The sequence below is a fragment of the Cebus imitator genome, unplaced genomic scaffold, assembly GCF_001604975.1.
Source record: "Cebus imitator isolate Cc_AM_T3 unplaced genomic scaffold, Cebus_imitator-1.0 Scaffold196, whole genome shotgun sequence".
Taxonomy (NCBI): Eukaryota; Metazoa; Chordata; class Mammalia; order Primates; family Cebidae; genus Cebus; species Cebus imitator.
In genome coordinates this window covers 2,362,364-2,375,837 of record NW_016107511.1, presented here as the reverse complement: position 1 = coordinate 2,375,837, position 13,474 = coordinate 2,362,364, and the positions used below count along the sequence as shown (strand labels likewise).

The 13,474-nt window shown below is 51.0% G+C and overlaps 1 pseudogene; it reads right to left on the bottom strand.

The window, feature by feature from the left end:
- Positions 1-8,778: 8,778 nt before the first annotated feature.
- On the bottom strand, positions 8,779-10,244 carry LOC108316989 (annotated as a pseudogene).
- Positions 10,245-13,474: the final 3,230 nt, after the last annotated feature.

The following is a 13,474-nucleotide window of genomic DNA, read 5'->3' as shown; positions in this document are numbered from 1 at the left end:
TCGGGAAAAAAAAAAAAAAGAAAGATGAAGGGTCTGAATGAAATCAGCGTGAGTGCCCTTCCAGTTTAAAAAAGCTTTGCTCCGCTCTCCCTGTGACTCACTGGCCGAATCATGTCCACCCTCAAAGCCGGTGTACACTGATGTGTTTTTTTACTAGCACTTGGGAAAGTTATTAGGTATTTTCTTTTTCCCTGGGTATCATATCTTATTATTTTAGAAAAAAGTCATAACTAGTACTAAATATATGATATATATTGTATATATGGTCTTAAAATAGTAATTTTGCAACAGCTCAGAATTTAAAGGTTAATGTTAAACATTTTACTGTATGAGATGTGATTACTACCATTAGCCACAGACACCAGTGCCTCAACTTTTTATATACCTATTGTGTTTTAATCAATATAAATAAAGGTTTATATAGTACTTTTGTAGTTCTTAAGTATGAAGAAATGACTATACTTTTTATTTTGTTAGAAACTGTTATATTTTGAATTTAATTTATATGGTTTATAACAAAATGAATGTGTTCACTGTTGAGTGCATGTATTTAGAAGCTTTCACTCAGCCCCTGTATTCTGTGCTAGGAGCTTGATGTACATGTCAGGCCCATACATCAGGTCATCAGTGGTTGGACCGTTCCTACAGGTGAATGAAAGGAAATCATGTCAGTGAAAAATCACAGAAAGCCCCTGGCGTCCTGTGTGCACGCTGTAGGCAGGACCTGAGCTGCCTCTGCTGCGGGTTCAGATGCACCACTGCAGCTGTCCTTCAGTGATCTCACAGGGCTGCGAGTGAAGGATGCATCCCTCCGGAAAACAGCCTGAGCCGGGAACTGGCTATGCTACAGAGCACTGCTACCGAATTGAGAGAGGGCTTCCGTGTACCAGGACGTGGAGTCATCGCTCAGAAGTGGGAAAAAAAGAACCAAAAAAGTCTTCCCAAGGGACTGATTGGCCAAGTATACTTTTCTTTAAAGCAATGTTTTGCCCTAGAGAACTGTAAAATACATTTTATATCATGACTCAGATTACATGTGTTCATACACATATATATGATTGAAATAAAATGTTTATGAAATATTTACTCATCAGCATGTGACATACTTTGTCATTTTTCTCTTCTAGGAATGTGTTTGGTAGGGTGACGGGTTTGTGTGTGTGAAAGCTCTCACAGCCCACTGAACTGAATTTCACGGCCCATGATTAGGAACCACAGTGTGAAAACACAGTTGTAAGTTACATAGAATTTATTTGCACAGCCGAGTTGTGTCCAGGCTTAGCAGATGCTACGCTTTGCCATTGAGGGGCCCTCTACACAACGAATGCATGATATAGTTTGTGATAGACTTGATTGTAGATGCTTTCAGCCTACAGTACGATCAGCTACCTGAGGAATACTGATAAGTAGATATCACTTGATTTCAGTTTACATACTAGACAATGTAGTTCACACATTAATACGTTGTAAATAATAGTGATATTCGTGTAAATATTAGCTCTATACTCTTCACATATGAAGAAGTACAGTTTTGTTTTGTTCTGTTTTGTTGAGATGGAGTCTTACTCTGTACCAGGCTGGAGCACAGTGGCATGATCTCAGCCCACTGCAGTGTCCACCTCCCAGGCTCAAAAGACTCTCATGCCTCAGCCTCCTGAGTAGCTAGGATTACAGGTGTGTACCACCACGCCTGGCTTTTTTTTGTGTGTGTGTATTTTTAATAGAGATGGGGTTTGGCCATTTTGGTCAGACTGGTTTCCAACTGCTGGCCTCTAGTGATCCGCCTGCCTCGGCCTCTCAAAGTGCTGGGATTGCAGGTGTGAGCCACTGCGCCCGGCCAAAAAATGCTATTAAAGAAACTTTTAACAGTAGTAGTCAAAAATGGGAGCGAAAATGCATAACTGGAGTTTAAACGTTAGTTTCCAACAGTGGTCAGTGAAATATTTATCGCTGTTATCATGTAGAGAAGTGTGACAGGTGGAATGCAGAGTCCAGAGTCCAGTATGAAAAGGAGCCCAGCTTTTCAGAAGGAAGCTGTCAGGTGGCGTGGACTCCTGCCATGGAGTGATAGAAAGATTTGGTTCAACCATGGATGACCTGAGAACAGACACTAGGAAGGTAGGACAAGATTCTTCCTACCCCCACTCCACTGGTGATGTGTCACCAAGTTCTGCCAACAAAGTGAGCAGCCTCAAGCAAATCCCTTACCTTCTTTTAGCCTTAGTTTCCCCTTTAAATTGGTGATGGATTGGATCAGTGGTAGTCAGCCATTTTTTTTTAAAGCAACTGAACTGTATCTTAACCAGAAACTTAACTAGTAAAACAGTTAAAATGGAAGTCTGTTGATTCAGGCAACACCACTGTGGCTCCATGGAGCACTAGTTTGAAAACCACAGGGGTGAGATCATTTGCTAAGAAAACCTTCCAACTTCGAGTTTCCATGATTCTACTTGCCACAACCTTTTTTTTTGACTTATTTTTAAAGCAATGATACCGTTTCTGGCTGAGCACTCACCACACAGCTATTAATATTGGAAACTGAGGCAAGACCAAGAGATTTTTGCACTTGAATTCCTCAGAATTTCCTTAAAACCCTAAAAACACCTCTTCAAGGAAATAACATCTGTAAGTGGTACAGCCGCCCCTAAGTATTCAAGGCAAAGAAGCCTTAGTTTGCAGAGATGAGGATAAATGTTTCATTCGTCCACAGAAAATGAGAAAGCCACGGGAAATACAGGGTTATTTTCTAATTTAAGTTCAATGCGTGCAGTTTTTAAATTCTGAAGTTATCCCTCCTTTATGATACCAAAATAAGCCTCTTTTGTGAACTGATGGTAGATCATAGCTTTTAGTCTTTTTCATTGTCCTTACATAAAAGTTGGTAATCAGCTGTCAGTCCCAGAAGATTTATTTGAGACTTACTGGTCTGTAAAATCCAGAAGAATGGGGATCACTGCCTGCCTTAAAGGTTTTTGTGTTCTTTTTTTTTAAAACGTGGAGAGTTTTTATGTCACAAATCCAGCTAACAGTGGATCTAGACCTCACCAGTTTGCAAAGCATCCTCTGCCCAGTGCTTCTGGGAGCCTTACTGGGATGGTTCGTAAGCCACTTTCCTCTGGGTAAAAGCCCTTGTACACTGTGGCATGTACGGCTGGCTCCACTCGGTGTTTGTTGCAGGAGGGAAGAACATCTCACTTTTGCTTGGCTAAAGGGCCACCCCAGTTTGCCTCATAGGGTCTTACATGGTTTCACTATGAAAACAGTGCATCTGGTATTTTTACTCTCTGCCCCTAAGAAGAGAAACAGATCACCCTTCCTTCCCAAGTTCAAGGCTGTGTGGTTAAGAGTAGCAAATCAGAACCCCCGGCGGAGGCTTTTGAGCATGCAGATGTCCAGGGTCCTCGCCAAGAAACTCTAAATCAGGATGTCTAGAGCTCAGAACAGGCACCCTTTTTGTGTTTGCAGTTTCACAGTAACTCTGACGTGCCAGTGCTTATCTGAGGTTTGTAACTGAGCAGGACTCAGCTGCCTGACCTGTCCCCCAGGGACACACTATTTCCAGAGATGTGCTTCAGTTGCCCCACCACGACGTCCAGCAACCCCCATCCGTACATACGGCTGAGCTCGTGATGGAGCCCAGTGTGTGCTTTTTGTTGTTACATTCCTATAAAAAATACCCACACATATTCATACATCTGTATTCATAGTGGCATTATTCACAACAGCTAAAACATGAAGAAGGCATTCCAAGTGCCTATCGATGAATCCTAGCACATTGGGAAGCCCAGGTGGGTAGATCACCTGAGGTCAGGAGTTCAAGAAAAAAGGATTGGGAAAAAATTCACACATAGCATTGTTTTTTTCTATGAGACAACGTCTCACTCTTGTCACCCAAGCTGGAGTGCAGTGGAGCCATCATAGCTCACTGTAGCCTCCACCTCCCAGCCTCAAGAGATCTTCCCACCTCAGCCTCCCAAGTAGCTGGGACCACAGATGTGCACCACCTTGCCCCGCTAATTTTTGTATTTTTATAGAGACAGGGTTTCGCCCTGTTGCCCAGGCTGGTCTTGAACTTCTAGGCTCAAGCAATCTGCCCACCTTTGCCTGCATTGCTTTTCTGTTATACTTGATATATTTTATTTGCTTTGCTGCAGGTTAAACTATGATGGTTGTATTTATTGCTGAAGTGTCTGCTAAGACCAATCTTAGTTATATCAATATGGTTGGTACCTTTCTGTCGTGGACAGACATAATACCCATCTGACATTCCTGGGTTTAGTGCTGTGTCTTGTAGATAAAAATCAAGAATGCCTCTTTCTACAGACACCTTTTTCATTAGCTAAAGGCCTCTCAGTCTCAAAAGAAATAACTCACTTTATATTGTTTCAGTTTAACTGGTGGGGAAAAATGCGTGCAGCTCTGAATTTCTAATACGTCTCTAAGGAAGCTCCAGTGAGTTGTCTTGTCAGACTAAAATGTCAATTATTGACCTCCATACATTTTTTAACTTAGGATTTTCCTATTTTGTAAAGTGGGACATGTTTCTGAACTGAAAAACTTCAAAAGAAGCCTCCTAATAGCTAATTCATATTTTTTTCTTCTTTCCTACAACTATTATAAAAGCATTAATAGGAACAAAAATTATTCTTCAAAACATAAATGCCAGAATGCACCCTATGAGAACCCCCAGCCACCTCTGCTCGCCTCCCAGTGTTGTGCTCCAGTGTTCTGCTTTCTCTTCCTCTGTCCACTACTCACTGCTCTCTCTCCCCACTGCCAGTACCTAAGTGGCCTTCCTTCACCTATGCCTGGCAAAACCCCAGGTTCTTTCCATGTCACCTCTGACTCCTCAATCCACGCGTCCCTCTCTCAGCCTCATGCTCACCAAGCTCAGTGGAGCCTCAGTGCCCTGCCCAGCGTTCCCTCCTCAGGCAGCGCTCCCCCTGTCCCAAGACCCTATCACACCTTTACCCTGTTGGGACCTCCTGACTCCCCCAGCTGCCACTACTCCACGTGCGGGGTGTATCAGTCTGTTCTCACGCTGCTAAGAGGAAATACCCAAGAAATACCTGGGTTAAGTTATAAAGAAGTTTAATTGGTTCACAGTTCCACATAGCTGGGGAGGCCTCAGGAAACTTGCAATCATGGAGGCAGTTCACGTGAAGAGGGAAGAACAGCACCCTCCTCACAGCTTGGCAGGAGAGAATGAGCGCCCAGGGAAGTGGGGGGAAGTCCCTTAAGCCATCAGATCTCCTGATAACTCACTGGCAGGAGACCAAGGTACCTCCACCTGGTGCCGCCCATGACACGTGGGGATTATTACAAGGTGAGATTTGGGTGGGGACACAGAGCCAAACCATATCAGGGCAATATGCCTTCAGCAGGTGGAGAAGATGGGAGGAGTTGTGAAATACACAACTGAGATGCTCCAGAGGCCAAATCACTGGGCAGTCGTCCCAAGGACAGCAGTTAATTCACTGACATGGCAGCAAAGGGCAAACCCAGTCAGCCCCACGGAGCCCAGGTAGGGGTGCCGCTCACCTAAAATGCCCTCAAAGACCCCTTAGGGCACGGCCATGTGCTGGGGTGTGTTGGGGTGAACAAGCAGGTCTCGGGACGCTTAGAATGACCCCTAGGTGGGCGCTAAGGGACAAGACCCGCAGAGAAACGCAGCTGCAGATGATGGATGCTCTCCCAACGGCAGGAACAAGGAAGGCTTCTGCAGCTCAAAAGGAGAAACATGTTTTGCACTGGAATCATCAGAAATGGCCACTTACAAACAGGTTGGGGAGTGGCCGGGCCTAAGAGAATGGGAAGGCTGAACACCCCTCCTCCAGTGTCCCTTGGCGGTTAAAACCCCAGAGGAGCAGGAACGTGGGCTCTTTGGTGCGGAGGTTCGTGGTTTGGGTTGGCCAAGCATAAAGCGCTTCTGACACTTCACCCACACTCCGGACGCGCGGGACGGGGAGCGGGGTGAGGGCGGAGGCAGCGCGCACCGTCGGGCTGTTGAACCAAAAGTCCTGCGTGTCGGGGGCCGGCAGCGCCGCGCGGAGGTCTTCCGCGGCGAGCCCAGCCCCGGGGGGCACCGCCTGCGCCCCGCACAGGGAGGCCGCTCGGCGTTTGCCCTCGCGCCCGTTACTCTCAGGCGCCCCGGGGACCGCTGCGCCCTCCCGCGAGTCCGCGCGTTTCCGAAGGACCCCCGCGGCGGAACCCGCAACTCGAGTTGGGAGCCGCCCCGAGCAATCCGTTCCTCCGAATCAGGCTGCTTTTTTCTGTGAGGAAAAGACGAAGCAGGGGAATTAACGGACGGCCTGGCCAGCTGGAAACCGGAAAGCGAGGTCCAGCTGGAGGGCGCGTGTTCTCCAGGAGCCGCACACCTTGGGGAAAGCCCGGTCCCTCCGGGGCACGGAGCGCGGGGCGGGCCTGGGGGCTGCTCCCCGCGGGGAGGGGAGGGAGGGTGGTACAGTCATCTGCGGGGTCCGCCCTCGATCCTCCAGACCCCTGCTGCCTGCGGGACACGGGGCGGGGGATCCTCGGATAGCGACAGGCGGGAAGGGGACCCCGGGTGGCTATGGGCTGGGTGAAGGTGGAATGCGGTTAGCGGGGACGATATGGGGTGGGGGGGTCCCCAGCTGGAGCGATGGGCAGAGTGCCACCTGTGCCCTCGCCCCAGCGCTAAGACGAGGCTGGTGGGCGGGCGGCGTGGGCGAGGCCTCCGCAGGCCTCCGGGGACCCAGGCACCTGGAGCCAGGAGTGTCCGCTCCTTTCCCCGTCCTGGACGGAGGCTCGCGGGAAAGCAGCCTCCACCGGATCCCGCGCGCGTCGCTCCTAGGTCGTGGGAAGCCAAGGGCGGAGGCGCCGGCAGGGTGGGCGGGACTGGGACTCGGACGGAGGACTGGGCGCGGAGGAGGCAGGAAGGACGCCGGGTACTGTGGACCGTCTGGCAGGTTCCGAGCGCAGCGGTAGCGGAGCCGACCGGCCCCGGAGGAATCGGTGCCCCAGTGCGCCAAGGCTCGCTCCTCCAGGCGAATCCCTGCGGCCCCGCGCCCCCGGCCTTACGCCCCCAGCCACCCTCCACGCCCACCCCGCAGGGCGGCCCTGCAGCTGCCTTCCCCGGCTCCACCTCCCTCCTGCCTCCAAAGCCGGTGCCCCAGGCCAAGTGACCGCTTCCCACCTGATACTAAGTCTTAGAGAAAATTTCTCCAAAATATTTCCTGGATCCCCCTGCCAAGGGCCCTGTCCGCCTCTCCAGCTCCCACTTGGATGCCTGCAGACCTCTCCCTGGGTTCCGAGGTTCTGGCCTTCTCCCTAATCCATTTTCCACACCGCTTCCCCAGGAGCCCGTTAAAACACACGGGGACCGCGGCAGGTGCAAGCCTCCTGTGTCTGGCTTAGCAGGCTAAGGGGCTTTGGGTAGGGAATGACGGGTGCAGAGGACTTCGGCTGGCAGGTGCTAAGCCCTTACTGTGTCATTTGTTAACTGCTTCCAGTGGATTTTCTCCTTTAACCTGCCCAACACTTCTGGGAGTGTTCCTACTCTGTTTTATAGAGGGAGAAGCTGGGGCACCGAGGGGCACTCGGTTTGTGAGCAGCGGACTAATCTAGAGCCCCACACCGAGTTTCTTCACCCGGCAGGGGCTTCCGCGGGAACCACCACCCTTCCTAACTGGGGTGGAAGGACCCACAGCGCCAGCTGGGTCCGGGCCGGATGGCAGCGAGTGTCTGTTAAAAACCACGCTGAGTCAGGCAGCGGGGCTCAGGTTCAGTGTGATCTGGAATGTCTCCGCGGCCCCCTTGATCATCCACCTGCCTTTAGAGGATGGGTGGTCTGAGTTTCTGGAGATGGACAAGACGCTGCAGTCTCCACACTTGGCTCTTTAGCCCCGACGCCCCCCACAGCCTCCTCTGCTTTCCTGGAAATACCGCAGGCTCCTGCCCCTAGGCCAGCTTGTGTCGCTCAGCCCTCTCCCTCCCCCACAGACACAGGCCCCTTAGCGAGCTCTCCCATCCCTCACCCCTGCTAACTGCAGCGTCTTCCGGCCACTTCCTTTGCATGTGAATGAGTCCAGGTCTGGGCTGCCTACATCCTGGGAGGCCAGTGGGATTTCCATCATTAATTAGTGGTCTCCTTTCCATGACCCAGAAATGACACTACAGGGGTCCCTGGCCCCTATTTCCTGCCTAGAAATCAGCAGCATCCCACTCCACCACTCCATGGCCTAGATCATGGACCAAGACCCCAGAGACAACAGGATTCTGGAACAGGGAAGGGATTTATGATTAGCATAGGCTCTAGTTAAATTCCTGCTTTTATTTCTGGGCATTGACCTATTATGTAATATGCTTTTTTTCCTTCCTGGAACACAGATCCTATCAGTGGTTTTATTACTTTTTTTATATAATGTTTAATTCATCTGTCTCTGTAAATCTGCAACATGAAATTGAAAGGGTCCCAAAGAGCAGACAGTTTCCCTCCTAGCTCCTCCGCTATTCAACCCAGGGGGAAGCACTGTCATCCCTCACTGCTACCAGCTTCTCATCGGTCTTTCTGTCCAGATGTGTGTAGACATGCTTCATTCTTTTAACTGTGTTTTTTATGTTTTCTGTATTAACACCAAAAAAGTATGCTAAGAAATCAGTGCTATTTCCGAACAGAGCCGGGAGTGTCTCAACACTGAGCTCCTCCCATGTGCGAAGCACCCCTCTTCTCTTCTTCAATTGCCTCTCAATCACATGGGCTGGGGCAGTGACAAAGATGTATTTGCCTCAAATAGAGACTTAAGGGTTTTCCCGATCTCCCTCTGGGTACAGAACAAGGAATACGGATGATCTGAAATACATAGGGCTTGGATAAAACTTGAGACAATCATGATGCACTGAAGACAGCGCTTCCTTCTCATTCGGGCCACCGACGGCCACAAGCATGTCTTCGATGGAGGCAAGGTAGAAATCTAGGCGGCGCTGGTTCATGAAGGCCACCTTGAGCCACTGTTTACAGCGGGGGTCATACCTATAAAGAAGATTGGAGGTCGCATCCCCTCCGTTGTCCCGTGAGAAGCTGCCGCCGGCGATGAAGATGAAGCCCCCCCCAGCACCGCCACACAGTGGTGGCTCCGCCTGGCGCGCAGCGGTGTCTCCTTGACCCACTGCTCGCTCTTGGCGTCCAGGTAGCTGGTGTCATCACTGAGCTCCAGACACCCCTCAGAGACCTGACCACCTACAAACAGCAGGGCTCCTGGTTGGTGCGCAGTGCCGTGCGCTTGGTCTGCATGACGGGCTGGGCCGCCACGTTGTTGTGATAGGGCAAGTCCTCCTCCATGAAGCCCTCGCAGTTGGCCTCCTTGGGCAGCAGCGAGCACACGGCCGACTTGACGCGGTGCAGGAGGTCGTTCTTGGGGATGAGCGGGAAGTGGATGTTCTCCAGCACCTGGCGGGCGTGGGCCTCGCACTCCGGCTGCTGCGTCAGCCACTGCGGGGCGGCCTGCAGGAGGCCGTGCTCACACTCCCGCTGCACCTCGCTGCTGCTCATGTAGACACACAGCTTCTGCATGGAGACGTTCGGCAGGAAGTCGGGTGTGAAGGACAGCGTGCCAAAGTGGTTCAGGATGAAGCCGTCGATGAAGGCGTCCAGCCGCTTGAGGCTGTAGATGGAGGCCAGCTCCTGCAGGTACAGAAGTTGTCCTCGCTCACCTCCTGCTCCAGGTACTCACAGCAGAAGTCCACCACCGTCCAGATGTGCAGCAGGTGGGCCATCTCCAGGACATAGTCAATGTTGCCGCCTTCCAGCACCAGCTCCCCGCCATACAGGAAGTCCACCACGGCCTTGAGCCCGATGTAGGAGGTGCGGATCAGCTCCACCTCCTTCTAGAAAGCTTCCCGCATGCCAGTGGTAAACATGGAGTTGAAGTAGTCGCTGCACACGGCCAGCAGGTTACGGTGGGCTGGCATGCGCCGCTCATCGGCCACCAGGACGATGTCGCAGAAGAGGCCGCGGAGACGCTGCTCGTTCCGCCTCTGCAGCACGGTGGTTGAGTGGTCGGCCCAGCGGTTCACCTTTGATGATTCGCTGATCTTGTATGGCCGAGACTCTAGCCTCTGCCTGCTTCCCTCCATCATTAAAGAGATCTCAGCCCTGGCAGGACGCGCTACCGACGCGGCGCGGGCAGCCCGAGCAGCGGGGCCGGGCAGTCGGGTCAGCGGGGCCCGGGGGCAGGAGCCCCCTGGCCGGCCCGCTGCGCAACCATAGCTCCCTTTTTTTTTCTTTATTTTTAATAGTCTTAGGTAAACATTTAATACACAATGCCAAGGTAGTTCCCTTTTTAAAAAAATTTTTGTACCAAATAACTCATACATTTAATGTTGACATTTCTTCTTACCTGTGTGCCTCCGATCAATACAGTACTCTACATTAAAATTTCTGGGTTCTGGAACCGAGGACTGCAGTAACTGCAGGCTCAGCAACTTGGGATGTCCCTCCAATGAAAGGGGACCCAGGAGCCTAACTCAGCGAAGGTCATTTCTCTTCCTTAAGATGGATTTTTCTCTTTTTCTGGTGAGGGATGTCAGTATCAGCATTTATCTGCTGGAGATGGTTTAAATGTCAGATGTACTTAGTAACTTTGCATCTATTTTTCTTAAAAACGAATTGCTTCCCAGAGGTGAACCGAAATGACCCCCTGTAAAAGTTGCTACTAATGATTGCTCCAGAAACCAACGTGATCTCACTCCCATGGGTGGCCATAGTCTCATTTCTTCACAAACAGAGGGAGAGCGGCTTGCGCTGCGTAACCCCAAAGTTTTCTTTAACTAGTCAGAAGTTCCTTTCTCTACCCTTTAGCAGAGGCCCTCATGACCAGGGAAGAGGAGAAGGTAAAGAGCAGGGTGAAGGGAAGTCGGGGACATAGAGTCTTTAAAGTGTGGATAATAAGTGTATTCAAGAAAGAACCCAATGTGCTTTCCTAGATGGGACACCGTGGCCCATGGCATCCACGGCAAACGACTCCCTTCTTGAATAGCTGGCTCCTAGACTTGAAGGCTATGCTTCTGGCCGTCCTCGGGTCTCTCCAGGGGTCTCTTTCTGGTTTCCCTGGTGGGCTCCTCTTCCTCCCCTGTCCTTTGGATTTCCTTGGAAGCTATCCTCAGTCTAGGGTTAGTGCCATGCACCACCCCTCTACTCACTCTCATGCTTTTAATGAATTCATCTGTGGGTGATCACAAATCTTCCCTGGTAACCTAAATCTCAGCACCATCTTTTTTTACTTGGTGCGATGCTTCCATTTCTCTCAGCCACTGTATTCACTCAGTAGCCGAGACTTCCAGAGCTGACCTCAGAAATATTTCCTTAACTCTGCTGCCTTCTTTCCACTTTCCTGCCAGTGCCCTAGTGCCTGAACCATTGCAATGGCTTCAAGTCTTTCACTTCGTAGGTCTTCTAGAGAAATCTGTCCTATCTAGTAGGACACAGACTGGCTTACGCAAAAAGCAAAATCACGGATGTCAGGCTGGATTCAGACATCCAAATGTGGCATGGCGTCAAAGCTCAAGGGACACCACCCACACCTAGTGTCTCCAGCTTACCACTCAAATCTGCTCTCCTCTCTTTCTGGCGGGCTTCGTTCTCAGGCTGCATCGTGGGAGCGCCGCAGCAGCAGAAGCTCCAGCTCACCTGGTGTTTCCAGCATCAAGTTCTACAGAAAGGAGGCAGGCGTGAGTCATGTGCTATCCCAGCGCTGGGGAGAGCAGCGCTCTGAATCGCATGGCCTGACGTGGTGGGCAGGTGGCTACAACTGAGGCTATGACCTGAAGTAGCAGGAAGGGACACTGAGCTACACAACACATCCAAAGCCCACCACATATCAGACCCACGAATTCCCTTGCATACAATTCCACAAGGCAAATTTTGCCAATTGAAATTTTCTCAAGATGATTGGATTCTTCTGTTAAAACGCAGTATTAATCACTGTTAAACTTTTTCATTTTGTACACATTGATATTTCCACCAGCAATCTTCAGTAAGAATAGAATTTTAGAACTGATCATTTGGATCTACTCCTCAACTTGTGCAAGAAACTCTGCTCAGTGTTAAGACCATGCCTCTGAGATCACTGGAGAGACAGATGGAGAGGCAGAGGACTTGTATTTGGAGTCCAGTCAGGGAAACACACCTCACTCCTCAGATTGACAGGAAGAATCTCCTGTTGTTGGTCAATATTGGAGGATTGAGTGGCAGGCCAGAATTCAGATATGGTGACTGATGAAGCAGCGAAGGTCCCTACAGAGCAAAGAGAAGTCATCGGGGTTCTGAGAGCAGAGGTCCTGGAAGCTGGACAAGGGGCCCTGGGGAGTGAAACGGGACCCTGCACTTGCCTGGCCCTGGGGCCTCCTGGAGAGCTGGACGCAAATCTCCAAAATGGACCAGCAGGCCCTGGGCGGGATGTGGGCAGGCAGGTCCTGGGAGTGCATGAAGCAAACTAGAAAACTGGGCACAACTGCACCACGTTGGGGTCCCCTGGGTTACTGGGACTCTGCTGATGGGAACAGGCTGCCCCACAGAAGGCACAGGGCCTGGTTGCCAGGGTGAGGAGCCAGGAGGTGGATTCGGAGCTAAGCAGCTAAGCGGGGGACAGCGTGGGATAGCACAGTCCCTGGGCCAGCCAGTCCCCAGTGCCAATGCCCACAGGCCAGGCAGCCTCCACAGCATCTGCTCCACACCCCATGTGGATCAGGGGTGTGTTGCTGTGTTGTTTCTGCACATGCCCTGCCGCATACATACCTCACAACCCCTACATCACACGCAAACACCCCACACACACTACACCACACACACCACACACACCACACACACTACACACACCATGCCACACAGACACTACACACACCATGCCACACACACACTACACACACATACCACACCACACACACACCATACTACACACATGCCACACACACATATCACAACATACACACTACATACACCACACAAACACCACACACCAGACCACACACACCACACACACATGCCACACACACCGCACTATATACACCACGCACACTCCCCACACATACCCACACCACAACACACACACTACACACACCAACACACCACACGAGCCAAACATACCACACGCACACACACCACACAAACACCACCACACACCACCACACAAAAAAACCCCCACACCACACTACATATACCACACATACACCACACATCGCACTGCACACACCACACCCCCACACACCACACCACACTACACACACACCCCACACACAAACACAGCACACTACACACACCCCACACCACATCCCCCACACACCACACCACACTACACACACCCCACACACAAACACAGCACACTACACACACCCCGCACCACACCACACCCCACACACACCCCACACACAAACACAGCACACTACACACACCCCGCACCACACCACACTACACACACACCCCACACACAAACACAGCACA